Here is a 24,161-nt window from a genome sequence, read left to right as displayed (position 1 = left end):
GGGTGAGCAAACAAAGTGATCAGGACACAGACTTGTAAGAGGAGAGGATGCTCGCAGGTGCCGGTGCTCAGCGTCCCTGTCACAGAATATTCATGCTTCTCATACATCTCACTGATTACTCGAGATGCACATGTCTTATGATGGCAAAGGGGATTCATGAATGCTGCGGAGAGAGACCTGCTCCAGCACGGCCGCTTCTGCTCCGAGACAACCGAGAAGAGGTAACATCATTTAAAACAAATAAACCTTTCCTTACTCAACGAGTAAAAACGTCTGAGGCTCCAGCTGGGAGCAAAACTGGAAAGAAGAAACACCTGACAAGAATTAACGGGAACGGCAGCCCCGGCAGCGCCGAGCTCGCAATCGCCCCGAGTGCCGGGCGGACAGACACACGTACCCCGCGGCAGTCCCTGGGCTCGGGGTGCGCGAAAGCCCCCGGGAATCACCCCGGCAGAGGCTCCGAGCTGCCCCCCCCCCCCAGGCCCGGCCCAGCTCGGCCCCACCTCGCCCCCGGGCTCGGGGCGCCGCAGACAATGGGCGGGCGGCGAGACCCGCCCGGCGCAGCCCCGCGCAGCGCCCGCATCCCCCGGCACCGCCGCTCCGCGCCGGGCAGCGGCACCGCGGGCGGGCACGGCCGGAGCCGCGGCCGCGGCGCTGGGGCACGGAGGGAGGGAGGGAGGGACGGACTTACGCGGGTGCGGCGGCGGCCGGCGGGCGCTGCGCGGCTCCGGGCGCGGCTGGCGGCGCGGCGGACTCGGCGGCGCGGCTGGAGCCCGGCCCGCCCCGCCCCGCCCCGCGCCCCGGCCCGCCCCGCCGCCCCGCCCCGCCGCCCCGCCCCGCACCTGCGCCCGCCCCCGCCCATTGTCCGCGGCCCCGCCCGCCCCGCGCACCTGCCCGCGGCCCTGCCGCGCCTCCCGCGCTGTGCCCGCAGCCGTGAGGCGGCCCCGCTGCCCCGGGCCGCTCTCCCGCATCCCTGCAGGGAGCGCGGCCGCGTCTGAGCAACCCCGCGGCTGCCCCGGGCGCCTCCCGGCCGGCCCCAGCCGCGCTGCGAGCGCTCCTCAGCGATCAGTGCAGAAGGCACTTGACTCAGCCGCGGGGAAAGGCGGCAGGCAGAGACCGTTACTGCACAGTAACTCTTCCACTTTTCCTGCTCTACCCCGGAGAACTTTCCCGTGGCACACGGGCCGACTCCCTGGGCTCACCTGGCTCCCGGGGACTGCCGGGTCCCGTCCGGCCGAGGCAGCGCCGCTCGGAGAGCGCCTCCGCTCCTCGTTAGCACCTGCAGCACAGTTAGAGCAGATAGCTCAGGGGCTCCAACTTCTCCAGCAAAAGCCCCAGTTTTTGACTTTAGTATGAACCGGAAATCTTTCTTTTCGGTTTGGGTTTGCGTCGTTACAAATTTTGCATCACTAACTTCTCAGAACACCCTCAGCCAACACTAGAGAGAGCTGGCTTTGAATTTAAAAAATAAAAAATAAGCTCATTTCTTTGCAGCCTCTGAGTTTTAGTTTTTGGTTTGGTTTGGGGTTTTTGCCATTGTATGTTAAAGACCAACATTCGTGGAGTTACAACCTAATGTCTAATCTGAATGCTTCACTCTCACTTTTACTGAAAAATAAAAATCATTTGGTTAGTCCTGAGTTCAGAAAACAGATATTCTCTTTGGAAATAGTGGAAACTAAAGCATATAGATGAAATATTTTAAAGTTTATCTTCATGCATAATCTATTGAGGAAAACATCACACCCTTCTCCAGATACAGGTTCCTCTACAAATAAGTAGTAGGTTTGCTACAGGGGAAAGTGATACTTGTGTGGGGATGAGGACACTATTATATAGTGGTGTTTTTTTGGTTTTGGGGGTTTTTTTGGTTACAGTCCTGTAGTGCAAATTTTGTTTTTCAGATTCTGCAACAGCAGCTTGGCTTACAGCCATAAGCAAAGGAGCTGACTTTGATATCTTCTCTGAAACCCTCTCTCCTTCCTTTTCTATCAGTGGCAGGTCCAGTGCCACAGCCTTTGTCACTTGTTCTTCTGCTGAGCCCTGCCCGCCCAGAGCCCCCCTGAGGGACAGCCCGTCCCGCTGCCCTTCTCAGCCTGAAAACCCGTGTGCTGGGTCGGTCTGACACGGGGGGATTACTGTGCGGGGAATTTGCCCTCAGTATTTTTGCTGCTGTAAGTCTTGGTGGCGTTTTTGAGGTTTCCAAACCCCATTTCTTCCTACTTTTCCGAGGGAGCTGAAGCACTTAGGTCCCTGTTCTCTCTTTGGTTTTGGGAGTGGACTCAGTGTCGGCCATTATTTTGCAACTGCCCATAATTTCACTGTCACTGTGACCATGAACCAGACCCAGCCAGGAGGACTGACCTGGCGGCAGTGCTGGGGTGGCAGCCGAGTGGGAAAGAGCCCGGCTCCCCTCCGCACCCTGGCACCTCTCGGCCCAGTCCCGGCTGTGCTCACCTCGTCCGGCTGCCCTGCGCTCCCTGCTCGGTGTCGCTCTCCAGGCGCGGGGCGGCCGTGAGGCGAGCGGGGCTGTCCCGGCTGCACTCGGAGCCCAGCGGCCCCAGGGCAGGGCTGAGCCCCTCACGGGAGCCCCTCAGGGCACAGGAGATGGAAGGATCAGGGCGAGGCAGTGAAGGCTCCGCCGAGGGGAAAGGTGGTGGTGGCGGGGAACGGAGTGTTTTTAACTTTGTTCCGGTCTATTTTAAATTAAATAAATTTATCCCAAATCAAGCTTTGCCTGTGGCAGTCACTGGTCAGTGTTCATCTTGGTTTTATCTCGATCCATGACGGTTTCCCCTCACTGTGTTCCCTGCCCTGTGGAGGAGGACAGTGCCGGAATGGCCGGATGGGCTCGGGGCCGTCAGGCACTGGAGAACAGACAGACAGACAGACAGACAGACAGACAGACAGATAATCCTGTTCGGAGCACAGCAGGGCCGGCTCAGGCTCTTACAGACCTCTGTGTGCTGTGACGGTCCAGCACTGCCACAGGGATCCTTTTCTCTCCATCCTGCCATCACCACCCAGCTCTTGGCTGCCTTTCCCACTGACTCTGCAGAAGGCATTGAGGGTACCGCGGTCAGATTTCTTACACTGAAATGCCCGCTTGGCAGGGAATCATCCCATTTCACTGCAGTGCAACACTGTCTGAACGGGGCACTTTGGCAGACAGTAGCACCGTTCTGTTTTCTGACCACAATACTTGTGTGAACGTCCTGGAGCCAGGTCAGCCCGTGTATTTGTATCGTGCAGTCTCCTTTGTACAATTACACTGTGACCACATGGGGCAGAAATCTCTATTCACTGTCAATCACTGTACTCTTTGCACTTCCCTTTTTGCCCCACACATGATCTCAGTTGAACATTCGTTACTGGAAAAGAGAATGTTCCCCCTCTTGCTTCTTCTTGACAATGTCTGCTTCAAGTTGTGAGCATTTGTCTGTCTTATAAAATCAGATATTAAATTGCCTGGAATTTATGCTTAGTTCCCTTTAAACAAAATTGTAGATAAATGGTGGGTGTTTTTTTTTCCTATGCACTAAATTCAACAAAGATGCAGCTTCACTTAGTCCCCTCAAATACTTAACAGATTTGGATTATCTTTGTTGAATAGTTTTTTGGCATCTTTTCAGGAAAAGATTCACAAATGGGTAATTTTCATCAATCTTCCCTTTTCTAGTATCTTAAAGGCTAGGTAAATTTTGAAGCATGGAGATTCAGATCTCATTCTGTTCTCTCTCTGAGTGAATTTCAACTCTCATTGTCATCTACTAAGTTGTGAAGTTATTTGGGGGTGCAAGGAAAGAGAAAAGAAGATTATTTTTCTGCCAATAATTTTTCAATATGTACAAATAACATTAACTAAAGGAGGAATTAGATCAGATCTCAGGTAAGAGCCAGGAGAATAAAGTCCTGCTCATACTTCTCAGCCAATATTTATTTCCACATGGAGCTCAACAGTGCTCCAGCCAGCGAGGCAGGAGGAACCCTGCTTTGCAGCCTGGTGAGAACACTGTTCCCAGATTTGGGAATGTGGGTGTGAATCACTAACAAGAAAGGGAACTAAGTCCAGAGGGTTAAGGTGGTTTTGATTCTTGTGGCGATAACTTCTCCTGGTAGCTTTCTAAAGCTTTGGATGCACAAAGAAATTGTCCAAAGTAGGGAAGCTTATTACCAGCTTTTCTCCACTCAGCCTTGTGCTCTCTCTTTTCTTAGTCAGCAGTCACTGTAATTTGATGTCATAGCACTGCATTACTTTATCCTTGCCCTTTCAATTTCCTAAAATAAAAGCTGTTATCTGCTCTGATCTTAATGCCTCATTCAGTTTGGTGTAAACTAGAAGGCTTCCTGGAAGCATCCATAGCTACTTGGCTTTGGAGGAACTTACCATAAGATGAAGAAGACTTTGTCAGATGACAGGAGAGCCTGTAAAATTTACCACAATATAGTCCCTCCTGAATGTTGGCAAAGCTGGTAAGAACCCTCAGAGGTTGTTTGTGAGAAATGTTGTTCTTCACCATTAAGAGTTTCTGAGCCAATGCCCATGTCTAGTTTACCAAAAGACTTTGTCAGTGCTGTTTGGAGGCAGATTCATGCCGTGCTGCTCTGACATGTACCAACCCCTTTGGAGATATGCCTGCTTCTTCTTCAATAGTTTTCCTAGGGCTGCTGGAAGAGGAGGATCTCTATCAATGCTGCTGTCCTCGATATTTCAGTTTGAAGTACTTTTGATGGCCCTTGTTGGGCAAATTGCTCTTTATGCTACACTGTTGCTCAGTAAGGTATTTCTGCCTGTCAGCTGTTACAGATGCTGAGAGATAATGTTGCTTGTTTCACAGGTTTCTTATTAACAGCTTATTTTTGCTTACAGGACTCACAGTACATATACTGTGTATCACCAGCTCTCAGCTACATTTCTCTAGTGTAATATTTGTAATATTATCAATATTTCTGAGGCTCATATTGCATCTGGTCCCATGATTCAGCTGAAATTGAATTGGTTTGTGATCTAATAACTCAATTGCAAATATAGCAGCCTTTTTTTCCTGCAGAGCATTTAAATCAAGAGCTTGTGAAGCAATTCAAGTCATATGGCAGATATCCTCTTATTCCTTGGAATTCTCACTTTTTTTTTTTTTTGGATGGTTATTACAGTGGTATATGAAGTCCTTAGTTTTGCCTCATGACTCATCACCGATATACATTTCTATTTTATTTCTCTTGAGTGGAGATGCACTGAATTAGTCTTTGTGTCTCTCTCCCAGTCCTCCTACCTGGACTTCTTTTGGTGGTACTGTATTTATTTAACACTGTGTGGGTTTTTTGACATGATCTTTTTCCTGCAAAATTTAGCTGACCTTGTTTTTGCACTGCCTATATTTTTGTCTTTGTAGTAGTACAAACCAAACAAAACCTCCTCTGCTTTAACCAGGAAACAGATTGTCCCACAGACAATCTAATCTCTAAGCAGAAACTCTTAGGATCTCCATACTTTTAAGTGGGAATGGCAGATTTCTTAGGCCTGTAATTTAAATATGCCTTCCCTCATTACTTCTTATTGGCTTCAGGAAATAGACACATTCACTTGAACTTTCTATCTACACTTGCCATTTCAGTGTCTCAAATATCATTCTTCATAATTCCATGTCCTAGCTAACGTATTCATCTATTATATCCCCAGCTTCTTCTCTTCTAAGTTGTCTCTACATTTAAATATCCTATTACATGTCATCCTCTCTGATAGTTTCCTATCAACGTTACATCTCTTTGATTTCAATCAGATTTTAATAATACAAATTATTTGATATTTCAGTTGTCCCTCCTTTACTGCCTCCTTTGTTTCAGGATCTACACAAACAGAACATTCTGTTACACTCACCTGACATTTTAAAACAATCATAGTCAAAATAACAACCACTATTTCACAGTTAATTATTATTATCATGAATGGTTCAAGAAAGTGTATATCCTGTAGAGTAAGACAGAAATTAGGGAGAGGTTATGTTATATAGTGTTTAATATACAAAGAGGTAAAAATACCCTGTATAGTAAGAATTTGAGCTCAATTTTCAGTACATCTCTTGCACCCATGAAACACTTCCCACTGGCAGAAATAATAATATTTTTTTCAGAATCTTTCAAAATATGTCACAGTTCAACTATGGTAAAGGCAACAGATACTTTCAAAAAGTGCATCACAAGGTTGTTCACTTTCAGAAAGGGGTTGATTCAATTGCTGGATGCATTTTTTCCTAGAGCAAAGACTACTATTCAGTAAAAAAGAGTAAATGAAGGAAACGAAGCCTGTAGAAGAAAAAAGTCAGAGTAAAAATGATCCAAAAGGAATGAAATTCTTCATGCAAAGAATGCCATGTGCATCCTGTTACATGTGCATCTATTCTGTCAGAGAAATGCATGTGTACCATAGCAACAAGCACATTTCATAAAGCTTATATGTGTTAAATCATTAAACTAAAGATCACTTACTTTCTCTGAATTGGCAAGCAGCACTTTTGTTGTTCTTTCAAGTAACAGTTAATAAAATATTCATAAACTACTCATAAATGGTTAAACATGCTGAAGGCTTGAACTTTTACATAGTTTCTTTCATGTTTCCTAATGCACGCGCAGAAAGATTTCTTTAAAGTAAATACTACTCTTAGAACATGTTTTAATGTGCTTTTGCACACAAAACACAAAGACAAATGCAATTATGTCAAGAATTTGATTGCATAGCATAACTTGTATTCCCACTTCCTCACCTTTAACCCTTCTGAGTGTACAATGGGGTTTTCTTTCTTGTTAGATAAATTATTGTCTGTGGAAACACTTCCTTAAATCTCTGGGCAATTATATTCGATTACCTGTAATGTTATATTTTCAAATTATGAAAGAATACAGTGATTTCCTATTTTTTCATGCCATCATTCTTTAATGAAATCCAAAGTGACCAGTAAGAGAGATCAAATAAATTGTAGATTTTCAAAAGATGGGGTTAAGTTCCATTTAAACATTTATTTTCCTGCCCTGTAAATGCAAATGCATCGTGGTTCTTGAAGTAATGAGCATTAAATTAAAAATCTCAGCACACCCTCTAGGGAATTCAACTCTTCACAAACCTCAACTCAAGTAAAAGCTTGAGTGAATATACAGGTATTCAGTATGACAGGAGGGACAAGCATCCATGATTTGCTGCAATTTCAAACTTCCTTTCTTACCATCTATCTTCAACCAAAGATGCACTCCTACAGTGACCATCTGCAGAAAGCCCCATTTAAAGTGATTTACCAGAGTGAATAAAAAGAGGGAAGCAATACATGATATCACAGACTGAAGCTGAACAATCAGGAGAAAACAAGAGTTAACAGAATGTCCTAAATCAGCTTTAATGGTGAAGAGGTTGTTGAGGATAGTGTGTACCCAGCCATCCCTGTGAGTGCTAATACTCACACGGGATCCCATCAGCCCTGCTTGGACACTGTCCCACGGGAGAAACAGAGTCCTAGTGGTGAGATAGTGCAAATCCACAGGAGTTTTAACAGTTTCATGAAACTGTATGTCCTGTAGACTAAGACAGAAATTAGGGAGATGTTATATTGTATAGTGTTTTATTGCTAGGAATGGCTGCGGAAAACGGTTTTGAAGGAGTGTTATATTTTTTGTCAAACAAAGGTTAAGGCACAGGGAATTTAATAATATTTTCTGAAGGGATAGATCACAGAGGTGGAATAGAAAAGTATTATATGTACAGGAATACATTATATTTATATATATATTTACGACATCAGCAAAGAATTTGTGACTAATGAGTAGGCTCAGTTTTTTCTCTCCACAATAATTGATAAAGAATGAGATTGCGAAGATGATCTCACAATTATTTCAAGCAATTACAAACTAAATTTCATAAATATAATTTATTGTGCAATTTTTTTTCCCAAGCTACTCATAGGATTAATAGTAGCTTAGAAAGTGTTTAATACCGGTAAAAAGAAATACCATAGACTGAACTGCTCAGCTTCAGCTAAAATCTGCACTTTGATAAGTGAATAACACTATGAACATATATGTTTCATTTTATTGTTGTTGTTGTTATTGTTATTGTCTAAACAACTATAATTTATTGCTTTGGAATGTGTTGTACTAAGTAACCAGCTTTCTCTGGGGATAATATCTATGTGTGCATAGGGTGGTATTTATTTCTCTGAAGAAAGTGATTTCACATAAAAATGCCATGTAAGATCAGCTGATATTCACCTGCTCTAGTGAGTTTCCATTGATAAAAGTAACAGCAGCAGTAACATGAGCTTGGACAACTAATTTGTGTGGTTGTTCTAGCCTGCAAAAGGGCTGAGACCTGCAAATCAAGGATGGATATTTAAAGCCTTCTCTTTGTCCCCAGGAGAGCTGTAGCTGCACCTGAGATCTTGAGGTCTTGCCCTCAGTTAGCTTGCCTGAGAAATTATCCTTGGATTACCTTGGATCATTGATTCCACTAATGTATGGACAGTAGACATTATCTGCTGCCAGATTTAAGATTTAATTGAACAGTTACAAGCAAGTCTGAATCTTGCAAATGGCCATACCACATTCTTTAATGAGCAGCTAATATTTCTGTTGAGCAGAAAATGTAGATTACTCTTCTCAAACAGAAACTCTAACTTTACGTTTTCTGCTAAGTCTTTCTTCTAAAGCAGATGTTTTCAAGCTGAAGATTAGTAATAAAATGCTGGATAAAAAATAGTACACTTAGAAGATCTGTTTCTCCTTAACAGCTTTTTTAAATCTAGTATTGGCTGTATTAATCTGCACAAAAGATTTAAAAACAGCCTACTGCAGACTCTGCTTTTGTGTGCTTGGCAGAATGAATTATGAATGATTGCATCATTTACATTCTAAGTTTAGTTTTCAAGTATGGTTGATTTTGCTTAAATGAGAATCCTGTAGCTATTTAGTAATTAGGACTGATAGTTCTATGAAGTTCTTAATTGGTCCCCAAACAGGTGTTTCCTTTCTCATCGAAAAAAAATTAGGTATATTTTTGCCCTGCTCCATGTAAGCTCATGGAAATTTCCTGAATATAAAAGCATACAATATTTATAGCAACTTTTTATTATAAAATAAAAATTATCCTTTGGTTTATGCACGCACTCTGCTAATGCACTGAATTTGAAGTTCAGTCAGACATTATTTTGTAACAGTGCTCTGCCCCCTTGACCATGAATACAGTCACCAACAACTGCAATTGCTCACTACAGATGGTCTGGTGATAATATTTTTTGGCAGTCTCAATAATTTGGCATTCTAAATAATAATTATGGACAAGTTAGATATATAATGCTGTTTTTTGATATAGATGGTGTCTACTAAATACAGAGAGATGGTTTTGGGTGTATTGAAAATAAGCCTGTTACTGCCTATAAAAATCAGGTATCATTTACATTGACTGAGTGTCAGGGATGACACAATACTTGAAGGGGTTGCTCCTTTGAAGTTCCTGTGAATTGTCTTAGTTGCATTATCTCAGCTCTTTGTCTCTACTTTGAAAATGGCAGCAGCTGGCAATCATTTATCATATTTGATTGTTCTCCAATGATTTGAGCTCAGACAAGTTACCTTATCATCAGTGCAGGCAATTTTTATGTAAAGTACCAGTATTGACTACAAGACATCTGATGGCAGTTTTAAAACATTTCTGCATTAACAGCCTTCTCACTGCATTTAAGCATCCTGTCTCTTAGATGCTGTGATGAATGTGACACTGCTACTATATGCTCTAAGTACCCACTTTTAATGGTGACAACATCTATTCTTCAAAATGATGATTGCCTAGTGCTAACTATCTTTGCAACTTATGACCACCTTGGAAAAATACTCCTCTAAAATTGCACAAGTGTTTGGTTAGAAATACATAATTGATCAGTTACCTTGTTGGAATTAATTTAGGGTGGAATCACAGAATCATAGAGTTGTTTATGTTGAAAATGATCTCTGAGATCACTGAATCCCTCCACTAACTCAGCACTGCCAAGTCCACGACTGAACCACGTCCCTAAGTGCCACATGCACGTGACATTTTTATACCTTCAGGGATGGCGACTCCACCATTTACCTGGACAGCCTGTTCAAATTCTTGACAACCCTTTCAGAGAAGAATCTTTTCCCTAATTTCCCATCTGAATGAACCTCTCCTGGTGCAACTTTAGGTCTTTTCCTCTCATCCTATCACTTGTTACTCTCGAAAAGAGATCGACCCCCATCTCTCAGGGGGTGTAGAGAGTGAAAAGGTCTCCCCTGAGCCCCCTCAGCTCCCTCAGCCACTCCTCGTTCACTGCAGGGAATATTGAGACATAGGAACTCACAGAGTAGGGGTGAGTAGGGGGTGAACTCAGAATTAGCCACTGGAGCTAAAGCAGCCAGAAACCACAGGTCCTTTTATCCCCAAGAAGGAGAAAAAATTGATGAACTCTAGTCACTTGACATGAACCAAACATATCTTTCTTTGTAAAGTGGTTTTCTGAAGAGGTTTGAGGCTCAGACCAGGTCAGCAAATGCTGCACCACCTCAAAATTTAAATGAACAAGAGAATTTGACTTTACTTAGATTATGTTTCATTATTGACAATCTTTTTAATTGGAGAGTAACAGTTTCAGAAAAAACCATGTAGGAAGCAGTTACTTTCAATGAAGAAAACAGCTTTCTGTCCTAAAAAATGACAGTTCCTTTTTCACTTGTTTTATTTGAAATTCGAGTACTTTGGATTAAAAAATAGATTTAAAAATCAAATTTTGCTACAGATAATTTTGATTTGTTGGAGCCAATTTAACAGTCACATATGGCCTTCTCTAAAATCCTTCACAGTCCCCAGAGAGGCTCCAGAGATGATTAAACTCCATCTATCTGTGCTCGGCCTTGAGTGCCATACTGCTTTTCTCCCGTTTTTTTTTCTGTGTTTGTGACTGATTGTTAACAAAATTGTTGATACCTACTCGATCAAGGCAGAATGGTGTTTGAGGCACAAATGTCTTACAGCTCTTAATATGACAGATTCTTTGCTGAAACAGTATAGAAAGAGTTTGCATTATTTTGATGGAGCAGAAGGTAGCAACATTTTTTAAACATGATTTGTGCAATGAGATAGAGAGTGAAAGAGTGAAAACTTCAGATTTCAAAATTTGTCAACAAGCCTTTAAACCTTCTGCAACAGATCCCACTGATTTTGCAGAGCTGGAGGTGGAGTACACCCTCTTAAGTCTCTACAGGGCAATGTGTGTCAAACTCCAAACCTTCTGGGAGAAATACATGCATAAATGCTGGAAGCAATAGTGCCCAACCCATCTGCAAGAGAACAACTCCAGGGTGCCAACACTAAAGTTGTAAGATCTGAGAAGAGCTGACCTGAGAGGGCTTGCACAGTGCTACAAAGGAGGTGTCACTCCAAAACTGAGTGTGAATGATTTGCAGGATTTTTTGACTTTAGTATCACAGTGTGTCACTATACACCCCCTCCCTTTCCAAATCATGAAAATACTATTAAACACACAAAAAGTCTTAATGGGTTACTGAGGATTTTGGTTAAGATTTCAGTATGTAGTTTTATAAGGATTTATTATGTAAATGAATGTATACAAGCAAAATTAATTAGATGTTTCATGCATTTTATAGAAAACAAGAAACTGCTTTTTCATTTTCAGAAGAAAACAGGTGGTAGCTGGTTTACAACACAAGTCTCTCCACATGTAATAGCAACAAAAGAACCTATATCATCCCAGACAGTCATTCTCTATTTCCTTATAATATTTGTGAAGGAAAAACAATGTGCCAGGCAAGGCTGCAAGCAGAGGAATTGCCCACAAGATGTTTTACCAATTGAAGTAGAAAAAGCTTTTGAAAGGGAAGCAAAATACAGGAGAGCAAAAACAATTAGATATGCAGCACACTGAATTCAGAAGTGCCAGCAGGTGATGTGCAGTTCTGCACAGTTATGTAAAAACACATTTGTCAGGTTTATTTATTTATTTACTTCACAGGTTATTTTTTTCCAAAGCCGAATTGCTTAGCAAAGCTTTTAAAAGCAACAGAGACTTTCACTACTAGCTTTATGTACATCTAATGAAGAAACTGAAAATATGTTGGATGACAGAGATGAAGGGCACTCAAATTCAAAGGAAGTGCTCTCTTTTGTGATTACAGCTTCTGTGCTCTCTCTGTAACTTGGGACCCGGGGTCCAAACTGTTGCAAGTGTATAACATCCATCCTGCTGAAGCCAATGATCTTCCTCTACATCACTCTCTTGCCACAGCTTCCCCTACTCATCCCTCCTCTCATCCCTCTAACTTTCAAAACAGTGAAAGGGGAAGGTAATATTTTGCATTTTTCATATAGAGGGCATTTGGTGTCTCAAAGTCATGATGAAAAATACACTTCAAAATATTTGCAGCAAATAAACTGGGACACACTGAGCCCTCAGCCCTTCCCTGGCAGCCTCCTGTATACAATTAAAGCATTCAAGGTTTCTGACAAATACTGCTCTCTGTCGAAAATAATATTACAAATGATGCAGATGTTATCAGGTAGATTTGATCAGCTGCAAGTGCCAGAGACTTCAAAGTTTTAGCAGAAGATTTTGCTCACTTGAGTTCATCAAGGAATCAGCTATTTTGACCTAAGGATGTGGACCCTTCTAATGATTGTTCCCTTTGCCTCAGTAACTCCTTGCCAATGTAAGTGAATGGGGCAGGAAACAGCCTTTTCTCCTCCTGCCATTTGCTGCTGTGTCCAAGTGCCCTTACAGAGCTGTGACTGCCTTGCTAATGCCTCCTGCTTGCTAATGGCTTTTCCAAGGGCTTTCCTGCACAGCCTCTTTTCCTGACACCAGTCAGTCTCTGACAGCTCTGGGTGAGTGTTTGTGTCCTGGCATCTGATGTACACTGCATCTACCAAGTGTGCTCTTCATACTGATGGAGACAGGCTGCTGCCTGGTGATTCTGATTTCTCATCTCTTCATGTTGATTAAAGGTGTATTTATCCAGAATCAGAATCTCTTCTAGACATTTGGTCTCTAGGGTGTCTGATTTTACATTTTGAGTAGCTCCAGCTCTCCAGCCATATGTTAGCAGCAAGACTGCACTGGAGTTTAAAACTCTCACTCTTGTTGTACTGCAGTATGACTTTCGCTTTTTCATATTTTGCTACTTTTCTATTTTCTGCTACAACTATATTTCCTATTTTTAATATGATTCCTCTTGAATTCTTTATTACTAGCATGACTGCTAAGGCATGTTGCCTTCCAATGTGACTATTTTGCTGAGTTTGAACAATTTTGATTTGGCATCAGTGATTTCAAGTTGCTTGGCTGCCCAATTTTATGTGTCTTCCCTAACATATTGACCTAAAGGTTGATGGTGGTTTAATGTCTATGACTTTCCTACCAACAGAGAAAAGAACCATCATCAGTCAGTCTCTTATAAAAGTTTGGGCCTACAATTGCTCTGGGCAAGAGAAAGATTGGGTTTTCTTTAATCTGATGGAAATCTCATGTGTAACAGAATTTAGGACTTGAAGATCTGCACTCAGGCTGAGCACACACTGCAGAGAGTCCCTGAAGATACTGTTAAGGATATGCAGTTAGCTGGACCTGCTTCCTTTCATACCTCACTCCTAGCCAGCTGTCTCTTCTGGGAAGAAATGTCAAAACTGCTCAGAAACTGTTGAACCCTGCATATAACCATGGACTCTGTCCACCTGAATTCAAGCACTTTTTGGCATTCTTCCATTTGGGAGATATGTATACTGGCCAAAAAAACCATTTAAACAACAAATGGCCATATCTATTGGCAGTGGAAATACAAAGCATAAAATCCCAGGTTCCCAGGAATGATGAGCACTTCTTGTGCTCATCCCATGTAGTTACACCTCACCAGCTTCATGCCAACATAGGCAAGGGTCTCTTAATGAGCAAACCTCATGTTTTAGTTTGATTCCCTGATAGGCATTTTTTCTGCAAGAAGTCAATCTCCTCCAGCCACAGTCAAATCTTTTGTTAGTCTGTCATGGGATTTTCCATTAACACAAAGCAATTTTTGTAGGTTCACAGCCACAGCAAAAATAGCAAAATGTATGGCTTTGGTATTAACCTTTAACTCAGCTTTGCAAAGCAATGGCAATCATGAATTATTCTTTTCCTTCAGATGCAGACATCTCCCCACTAAGCTAACTGTACTCTGCACACAGTAAACATGCCCAGTCTCAAATTCTCACAGGATGACTCCACATTTGCTGCAATATTTTCACAATGCACAACATGTCCTTCCTCAGTTCATGTCTGGACAAGTCTGTAATGTGTCCTTATATCTGTTCTTTACAAATATAAGGACACATCAAAGTTTTTTACTTTCCATTGTCTGCTCAGGGAGTCCTAGCACTGATCCTTACACCAGAGGATGCAGGTGGGGCCTGGACCAGCCTCTGGCAGAAGAAGGCTCCTTGCCTGCTGTCCTGCTCATGCATAGCAAACTGACCTGGGGCACTGCACGTCCTACATGTTCCTGTGGCTTCAATTTCAATATAGGACTCAACACAGTTGTACATTTAAAAAAGTGATGGTGAAAAACCAGCCAAATATTGTAAAACAGAAGGAGGAAAAAAAAAATGAGCTTGAATACTTGACTCGTAACTAATAGGATTCTTCACCCATTGTATTTAGAGTAATTATCTTTGAAATGCCTGGGGAATTGAAGGAAGATTTTTTTCACCTGATATGACAGATGATGTGGTAGGTGCTATAATGCTTTTTCTATAAGCTACATATTTCTGAGGTCTCCCACAGATATTCTACCAATCATTCCTCAGTCTATTTAACCTTCATTAGTGCAGTCATGACCCCTCCAGAAAGTAGAAGAGATTCAAGAAAATTGTTCAATCTTAATTTTATTAATGACTTTAGTTGTGGAATCTTTTATCAGTCAAGAATACTTTTTTGTGAAGAGCACTCCTAGGTAGTGCAGGCACCATAAAAGAATAGTGTGCTGTATTTTCAATTTTATTAGTGATTCTCTGTGAATCAGTACTTTAAACTGGAAAATTAGTTTAAAAACCTTTGAAAAGTAATAACATTAGCATCTCTTGGTGAATAACATATAGAATTTTGGGGGTTTTAATAAGGTTTAGAACTTTATAGCAAGATCAGTGTCTCCTGCATTAATCAAACTTAGTCAAAATACAAATCTTGAATTCTGCTATGATTGCCATAAATTACCTCAGACATATACAGATGTAAATCAGAACAGAATCAGCTTATTATATATTATTCCTTCTTTGTTACATAATTTTCAAGCATCTTTCAAGCTCTTCTTTATAAATCTTTGTAGATACTTGGTACCTGTCAGCTCCTGACTGTAGTGTGTCCCTTGGGCATCTAAGTAAAACAAATATTATACCAATTTCTAGTAGGCAGAAGTCTGTACAACATTTTGTCTGGCTACATACATACATACAGAAAGCTCTTCCGTTTTCCAGATGTTTGAGCACATGGGAAAAAAGACTTGGTGAACTGGAATCTTTTAATGCAATTTTTCTGTGACAAGCTCTCCAGCTGTCTACTTCACTGAGGATTTTGACAATTCCCGAATTGTCATTCACAGACCTGTCTACAGCAGCAAAACCAATGCTGAACATGATATTTCTGATACTGGGTAGGAACAGTCTGGGAAATGAGCTGTGTGCTTGTGCTGCATCTTACCCTACAAAGGCAGGGAACTCCCATTCAGAGAACATAGCAAAGAGAGAATTGCCTGTGCTCTATTTTTGCAGTAATATCATGTTTTGACATTTAAACTTTCCATTTGATTCATGAGCTTTTTCTGATGTTCTAGAAAATGTTGGGTAAAAGGTTATTCTTAGTAGCATAACTTTTATGTCTAGCTTTATCACTATTAATTCAGATCAATACCTGATTTTCTGGTAAATACTATTTTCCATAGTAATAATATTATTACCAATATTAATATTAACAGTAACAATTCAGCAGGCCTCCTACAAACATGGCTGTCCATTTCATCAAGACAGATAAAACTTTTCTTTAGAAAATTTTAAAAATTATGTTAGAATTTTTCTTTTGTGCTTCCTAGATAAATCTGCTCTAGTTTTTCTCTTGAACATTTCTGTTCTGGACCCTCATATATTTAATGAGATTTTAGATGTCCTCAAGAGCCATGTTATCAAAACTGATACAGAAAACTTTCCTAAGTTGAGTCTTTTTAGAGAAGGTTTTTTGAGAAAACTTGAGTTCTCCCATCTCTGCATTTTCCTCTTCATTACTGAATGCTTTCTTTTACTCTGCCTAGAGTAAGATTTTAGCTGAAAATGATGTTTTGAAATACAGGCTGTCTTGCTCTTTCTTTTGAATACAATACTACCGGGTTTCATATTTGAAAAAAAGAGCCCATGCCAAACTTGCTAAGACTCATGTGATAATGCCACCTTTCCTCAGAATTAACAGAAATCCAAGCCATTGATTCATTCAGGATATCCTTGCCTAGCAGACAATGCACAAAACTGGCTCCTCTCTTTGTCCTTCCAAACCAGACTGTTCTGGGCAGGTTCCTCTCTCCCTTTCTGAAATGAAGTCTTTCCTTGTGAATGGTGCCTGACTGACAGCCCCAAAAGCTCCATTTTTCTGTACACAGACACCAAACTTGCAGTCAAGGTTTGCAGTGCGAGATTTCCCTTAGGGACCCATGATCTGAGCCCACACTGGGTCAGGAGCACTCTCCAGGCTGGACCAAGCACTGCTTCAGTTTGCAAGTCAGTATTTCCCTGGTGAATCTGACAGCTGAAATACAGCTGTATAAACTCCATTAATTTTTATGATATGACAAGAGTATACCAGGAACTATGTTGAAACTACCAGTTTATTCACAGAGAGATGGGGATGGCTTCTCTGTTACGCTTAAAATCCTTTTAATCTAAGCCAAGTCTTTGGCATATTATTTCTATGTGAGTAATCCCCCTGGAACACAAGAAACAACATTTACCATCTCTGTTCTAGGCAGCCAAAAAATATATTTTTTCTCTATTTGGATGATTATGATACAGAATTGTATCTCAAATTAGGGCATTTATGCACCTGCAGCAATTCTGGGCTCATATGGACTCATTTTCTTGTCTCTCCTCAAAGGCTGTTTACAGCCAGAAGCTCATTTTAGACCCTTGGTAGAACAGAGTTCATCTAACCAAGTGTCACATCCCCTTTAAAACTGGTGGTTTTCAGGTGCCTCTGTGTGCCCCAGGTTTAATTCATCTCGAGACCTACACAACCAGTCCTTACCTGACAGGTACCTTTCTTTCACAAAAAGTGAAAGCACCTGTGAGATTTAGTGAAAATAAATGAAAAACGGACATCCAAATCTGACTTCAGCAGTGAGGCAAAGCAGAAAAGTTTTGCCAAAAAAAAAAAAAAAAAAAAAAAAAAAAAAAGAGGAGCTGAAAACAGAGGAACTGTGCTAAAACTTCTTTTCACCACCAGGTTACAGCACGAGGCATTATGAACTTCCATTCATTGTGTCCTGTTAGCAATGAACTAAACGTGTGACTGTTTCCTACCTGCTCCTGCAGTCTCCCTGCTGCAAGGGATGGCCAGGATCCATGAGCTCCAGGCCAGCTCCTGTGGTACCTGTGGCCTGGATCACAGCCTCTGTCTGCAGACAGTAAAAAATTGTATGCTGTCATAGTCGATTTACAGATTTACCAAATCCTTGAGTAAAAATCTATACAACAGAAGTAGATCTATTATTAAATATAATGAATGGCATTATCTCATAAACTGCACAAGGAAGAATTTAAATCTAATTTTTCTGTATCCAGCTCTTCATCACCATTTTGGGAAGAGTTAAAAGCTACAAGTCTCATACTGCCTGTTGTCTTTTAATCCTCTTATTCCCAAGTCACTAACTGCAGCATTAAAGTACCATAAACCTAATGCTGTTTTATGTCCTTGCAGGAAGAAATCCTAAAAGCAGGAGGCACACTTGTTGCTCACACAGCCACCCTAAGCTTTTGTGCAAGCCTGCTCCCCTATTCCTAAATGCACACCAGCTCTCTTCATCTTCCCACTGCTAAACTCCGCACAAGGTGGGGCAGATGGCTGCATAATTCAACTATAACACAAAGCAAATATGTCTATTGTAGCCACAGAGAGAGGAAAAGCAATGTTAAAACTCTCAGTTTCATTTATTCATTCAGTTTTGGTCTAAAATGGGGTTTATGAACTGAGTAGCTCAAATTAGGCTCCTGAGACAATTCAAACAGCATGGAGACTTTGAGGTGCTATGGGCAAGGCAGGGTTGTTTGAACCCCTTGGGTTGAGAACAATCACTGAAGAATGCTATTTATTTTGTAGTGTGCTTTGTGCTGAATTGTAGATGTCATTTAAAAAAGAACTTGAGATACATGAGCTTTTTCTTTTTTGGGGCGCACAATGCAAGGCAGAGCAGCTTCCCTGGGATGCCAGCATAACTGGGGTGTGCTTTAAAACAACTGATTGCACCTGCTCCATACAAGGGCCTGCAAATGTATCCCCTCAAATTTACTCACCTGTTCTTCCTTCTCCTGCTGTAACCACCCCCCAGCATCCACATCTCTGTAAACAGAAAATGGAGCAGGTCAGAAAAAGTTGTACAATGAAACATTTCCCAGAACACCAGGCTCAGTGCAGAGCTTTGCACTGATTGGCAAACAAGTCACTGGAGGCAATGTAAGAACAGAGCACTGTGCTTCCTTCCTAGTTAAACATTGCATGAAGATGTAACAAGCCAGTCTCAGGTAACTTCTCCCTCAAAAGAAGCCCAAAGGATAAAAGCAGTGAGTACAATATTTATCAGTGTACATAGATGTGGTGGGGGAGAAAGAAGCTGCAGTCATCAAAATTCTTTTATTCAGCAGGAATCAAGATGAGATCCAGGCTATGAGACATGGTGGTCAGAAAGCAGAAAGTGCTACCATATCCTTCAGAAGGCATTTGGGAAACAAGTACCTTAAAGTTATCCTGAAGGATCATTAGCCTGGGTGGGGAATACCAACTTTTGGAGAAATATTAACTTTTGAGGGAAAATAGATACCTTGTGAGAAATGAAGACACATTCTACTACAGTCCTTTCTCCAGCACTGTTTTCACTCTGACTGCCCAATATTCTGCCTCCCTACAGCAATCCTGAATGGTCACCTGGGTATTTTCTGTCCCAAGTGAATGTGAAGTGTTGCTGTCTGGCATCACTTTAATTTCAAAACAAGTTGCATTTTTGTACCAAGGAAACAAAGAGCATCACCTTGGCTTACATTTTTTTTCACCTGATATCTACAGAAATGATATGATTATTATTATATTTGAATACCTTGCATTTTCATAATTTTCCTACAAGTGAATTTCTTCCAAATTAAAAAAAAATACTTAATTCATAATGCATAAAGAATCTTTTAATCGTCACTCCTGAGCATATTTTAAAAAGCCAATTTAGTCACTAGGCAGTATTATGATTATATTTCAGAGGCAATTACTAATTTACTGACCTTTTCTGTTATTAGAAAATCTTCAGATTGCTCATGATTTCCATTAATTTTTTCCTTATCTTTACTCAAAAAATATCTTCTGCAACTTAAAAAGAGCACTCTCTGTCTATATGACAAACTTCCTTGAGAATATTTAAGATTCCATATCCAAAACAGGCTGGGTGAACCATCATTGCTGCCCTGAATGAATTATTTTAAATCAGGAAGATGGGTTAAAGAAGTGACAGGATGATTTCTGTTAGAAATAAATTAAAATAAGCAAATTTAAAGGAACAACAGATGACATTAAAAATTTTCCTTTCTGAGTTGCAGAAACCTCATCCTTACATCTGAGGGGAAAACAGGATACTGCAAAGTTTATTGGCTTGCTGAAGATTTTAAAGTTATTTCATCGTATGATAGTCACAAAATATAACTCTAAATGGGGTAAAAAAGGTAAATAGAGCATTTGGATTTAAATACTTCGCTGTTTTCTTTGCCTTTATGGTTTGACTTAGAGCACCTGGCTTGGCAACTCCATCTCCCTTTGCTGATCTCTGAAAACATTTCTAGTTCAAATATCCAAACATCTGAGCCAGACACTGAGTTCTCAGACTCATTGTGGGAGTGTTTGGTGAAATCAAGTGCAAACATATGTTAAAGTAACAACAAAAAACTCAGAAAATGTTTGATATTATTTACCTAGCTCTCTGTTCCAAATGGAACAGAGCAAAATTATAATCTCATACCTTCAGAATATTAGAAAAGTGTTGAATCCTTGAGCTCCCAGTACAGGTTGTTGTTAATTTTTTAACTTGCCCTCTATACATTCTCATTCCCCAGGCAAAGAAAGAATGATGCAGTCAGAATTAGAACAAAAATTTCCCAAACATCTGTTGATCATAAAAACTAAACAAAACAAAATCTCTTCAATCAGATTCATAATATTGTACCACAGCTTCCTGTCCTTTTGAAAGTTCCTTTTATTCATAAACATCCATCCTTTTTTTTAAAGGAAAAATAAGGAGATAGACATCTCAGGCAGAAGCAGCATAGTGTACAAATCTACACTTTAACCTCTGTGCTCTTTGCCACATGGTTGATCAGTATTATTTTTTTTACTGCTGCTATAAATACTGTATTAAATAATTAGCTAGAAAAAAATCACTCTCTTTTTTCCTCCTTGTCTGTTTTAAGCTCCTAATGAAAATCTAACAGAAGGTAGAACAAGGTACTACAATTGCATGTTCATATCTTTTCTGTAACAGACATCCCATTCTTCTCTTGCATCCCACTATGAGCAGTTCATCTGAGCATAAAGGAATGGCATACATTTCTCTGTTTGTCAAAGGAACTCCATTTACATTTCCATGGTGACATACACAGCTCTGTTCTTTGTTAGTCAGGAGTAAAATGTGCAGGATCTCTGCCACATACTAGAAATGCCAGTACATGCAATTTTAATTGCAAGAAGTCCTTCTCTCCTTTAATTCTATTATTTTGGTTTTGCTCACTTGCCAACTGTCTTGGCATTACTGACTGCCTCACAACACCCAACTTCTAACTGAGAGGGCAGGAAGCACAGCCTTTCCCTAAGCATTTGGTACAGGTCCAAATCCTGCCATTCTCTCTTTTTACTAAATTCTTGTTCTCACACAATTCCCATTAACTGATGTGAGAATTTTGATCGCGTAAACACGGAGCTGGGTTGTTCAGCCCCAGCCCAGCATCTGTAAAGTGCAGAGCTCCAGTTCTCATCAATAGGTCTGTGTAAGAGAGCAGGAGCCCCTGCACCTGAGCACTGCCTGCAGAATCAGCCTTCAGCAGCTCAATCACTGCCTTCCTCCAGAAAGAAAATTTTCCATCCTTTGACCTGACATGTTCGATTATGCAGACCTGTGGAGTGGAAATAGGAGAGACATTGCAAATACAGAATCTATTTCTGCTTCTCAATAAGAAATCATCATATTTCTCCACTGGGGCGGTAAGATCTATGGACAATAAAATGCTGTTGGCTTTACTTTTCATAAAGAGGCATCATTCATAATAGAGGCATCTATTTTCATGCCTCTCTCAAGTTACAGACTGCAGAAAAATTCTTGGGGCAGATTCTCACCTTGCAGAGCCAGCACATCCCAAAAAGAATTCAGCCTACTCTTTTTCGAGTTTCATCATGGTAATTCTTTTCAGTACAGCTTTTCTTCTTCCTTACAAGGCAAATGCAATAGTCCCTTTCTCTAACAAGGCCCCATCACTTTTCTGCAGTTTCAGAGGAAGTGAAACCTGGTTCCTGTTGCCTGTCTCAAAAACTAAATCAATCATGTGCACATTTTAAAATGAGTTTTGAAGAAATACCCCAAGGCAAACAGAAAGAATGTAAAATACCATAAAATAAATATTTAAAAAGCTAAATAAGACAAATGGATTTTTCATTTTGACCTAAAAATAGAAAATGCAAAAAGAATCACATTTCACAGCTGTGGAGACCAATGAATAAGTGGGTAGGGTCCATTAGGTACTGTCCATACATGTGGATGAGCTAGAAGGCTTTTAGAAACTGAAAAATGTCTCTTGTTTAAGAGTTCAAAAGGCAGAACCAAGAGATGCAAACCCTTGTAAGCTGGGATCAAACTTTAAAGTCAAATCTTTTATTATAGCAGGTCAATTAGGTTCTTTTCAAACCAGGCTAATACAATAGAAAAAAATTTCATCTGTGAAGCTATTTTCAGGACCTGATAAGGCTCTGCTCAAAGGTAACATCAAAGGCTGGATGTTGGAATATTCACAAATAAAAGAAACCCAGACACAATCAAATCAAGATTAAAGTTTCAGCAACTACTTTGAAAAAAGTCGTCCGCTTTTCAAAAACTGAAATACAGCAATACAGTTAAAAAAATAATTCCACCGCCACTGTATAACTGTAATCCTATCCCCACTGTCCCTGAAGAATCAGTTCTCATCCCACAGTCTCTCTCAGGATGGGGTTCACGTTAAACTTCTGGTCTCCTGGCTGTGTTGCTGGAAGTGTCTATTTTAGTCAGTAAAAACAGTAAAATAAAACCAGTATGAATATCCCAGGTAATGCAGATATATCCTGGGTTACAAAGTTACATTTAAAAAGTGCTGTAATCCTCTCTGAAGCTCTGTGAGCAGTGTGGAGAAGAGATCAGTAACATTCTTAAAGCACAGTTTATTTAGCAATAGTACACAAACACAAGGAGTTTATAACAATGGCTGCCTTTTCCTGGGCTTGTTTAACCCACTTGAGTCTACTCAAGAGGCAAAAACCATCAAAATGAATATTCTTGAGGCTATTCTTTACTGTTTTGCAAGTAACTGTAAAGATGCAGTTGTTTTGAGCTATTGATTTTGTTGTTGCTTGCTTTTTTCTAAAAGGGAAAGCAAAACTTCTAGCAGATTCACTACACACAGATGTATGGGGTTTAAAATGAGAGTGGGGTTTTTATGCTCATACCTAATAGGACATTTATTTTAAAGCAATTTCTTGTTGCTATTTTCTATTTAAATGTATTTCCATTCCTACTGGATAGGGAACTAGTTCCTTTCTTTTCAGACATCAAAGGTGCTGCCACTCCTGTCTGTTCAGCCTATGCCTCCTGGTTCTGATTTTGCCTCTGGCTCAGTCCTGTGATTCCTGTGTCCAACATTATATCAATCCTTAGAGCTGTTAAATCTCTACAGAAAGTGCCAGGTCCCCAAGCAGGCCCTCTCATACAAATCTCAAACTGTGCTGAACAGCTTCATTCTTCCTGTGATATCTCTGCCACAATTTTCACTGTCATCCAAAATGTGTAACAAAGTTCTTCACCAGAGAATTTCAACTGTACAGTTCCTAAAAAGGATACATTAATATTATGAAATTTCCTTTCTTCCTGAGGATGAAAAGGTAACAATTTTTGAACTTCCCATGAATTAAATAAATGTACAAGAATATTTTAAAGAAATGTCAAATTATTATGTAGAAACAGAAAACAGAAAAAATGAAATGAATGTTGCTTTTAAAGCTAATTTTTTCTATTATGATCACAATTACTAATAAAGCAAATAGATTACTCTGAAATGCTCCAATAAGCTTAAATCCAAAAAAATGTTGCAGTGGTAAAATGCTGCATCGTTATTTTCCTTTTTTCACCCAGTTTTAATCTTGATCAGGGTAGTACTGTGCTAGAATTGAGAGATACCTGATGGATGTTCTCAATTATATCCAATACCTGTGGCTACAACAGGCCACACTGACAGTCAGGAATAATCAGCACTTAAAGATGCCTGGATGTAGGAAAGAAATGCATTACACCTTCTGAAGCAGTGACACGATGGATGATCCTTCTTGTACTTATTGCAGGGATCCTCAAGCATCTGCTTAAACAGGAGCCATGCAAAGCCACCTTTATTTTGGGTATTGCAAATATAAGTTCTCTAAATGGACATGAATAGACTAAATATTGCAGTACCTTAGGTTTTATGACTTGGCAAGAAGCTAAGTAGAGTGGAAAGCTGTAAAAATAAAAACTTTCAGCTCCACTAAGCTGAAAACTGGCATCTAAGATATCAGAATATAGCTGCTGGTTCACATAACTAAAAACTTCACCCTCCCAAAGGG

The 24,161-nt window shown here is 40.5% G+C and overlaps 1 protein-coding gene across 6 annotated transcripts in view; it reads right to left on the bottom strand.

The window, feature by feature from the left end:
• The window catches only part of SEMA6D (semaphorin 6D), a 245,611-nt gene that overhangs the window by 208,318 nt on the left and 13,132 nt on the right, over positions 1-24,161 (bottom strand). Inside the window, exon 1 of one of the 6 annotated variants that reach the window (XM_058033411.1) lies at positions 1,203-1,356. The exons of the other annotated variants lie outside the window; for them this stretch is intronic. The gene's annotated coding sequence lies outside the window, so the exon portion shown is untranslated. Of the gene's footprint in view, positions 1-1,202; positions 1,357-24,161 lie in introns of those variants that run through there. 6 annotated transcript variants of the gene reach the window in all.

This window comes from Melospiza georgiana, chromosome 13, assembly GCF_028018845.1.
Source record: "Melospiza georgiana isolate bMelGeo1 chromosome 13, bMelGeo1.pri, whole genome shotgun sequence".
Lineage (NCBI taxonomy): Eukaryota > Metazoa > Chordata > Aves > Passeriformes > Passerellidae > Melospiza > Melospiza georgiana.
Note: the sequence above shows the minus strand (reverse complement) of the source record. Positions and strands in the feature narration are given on the sequence as shown.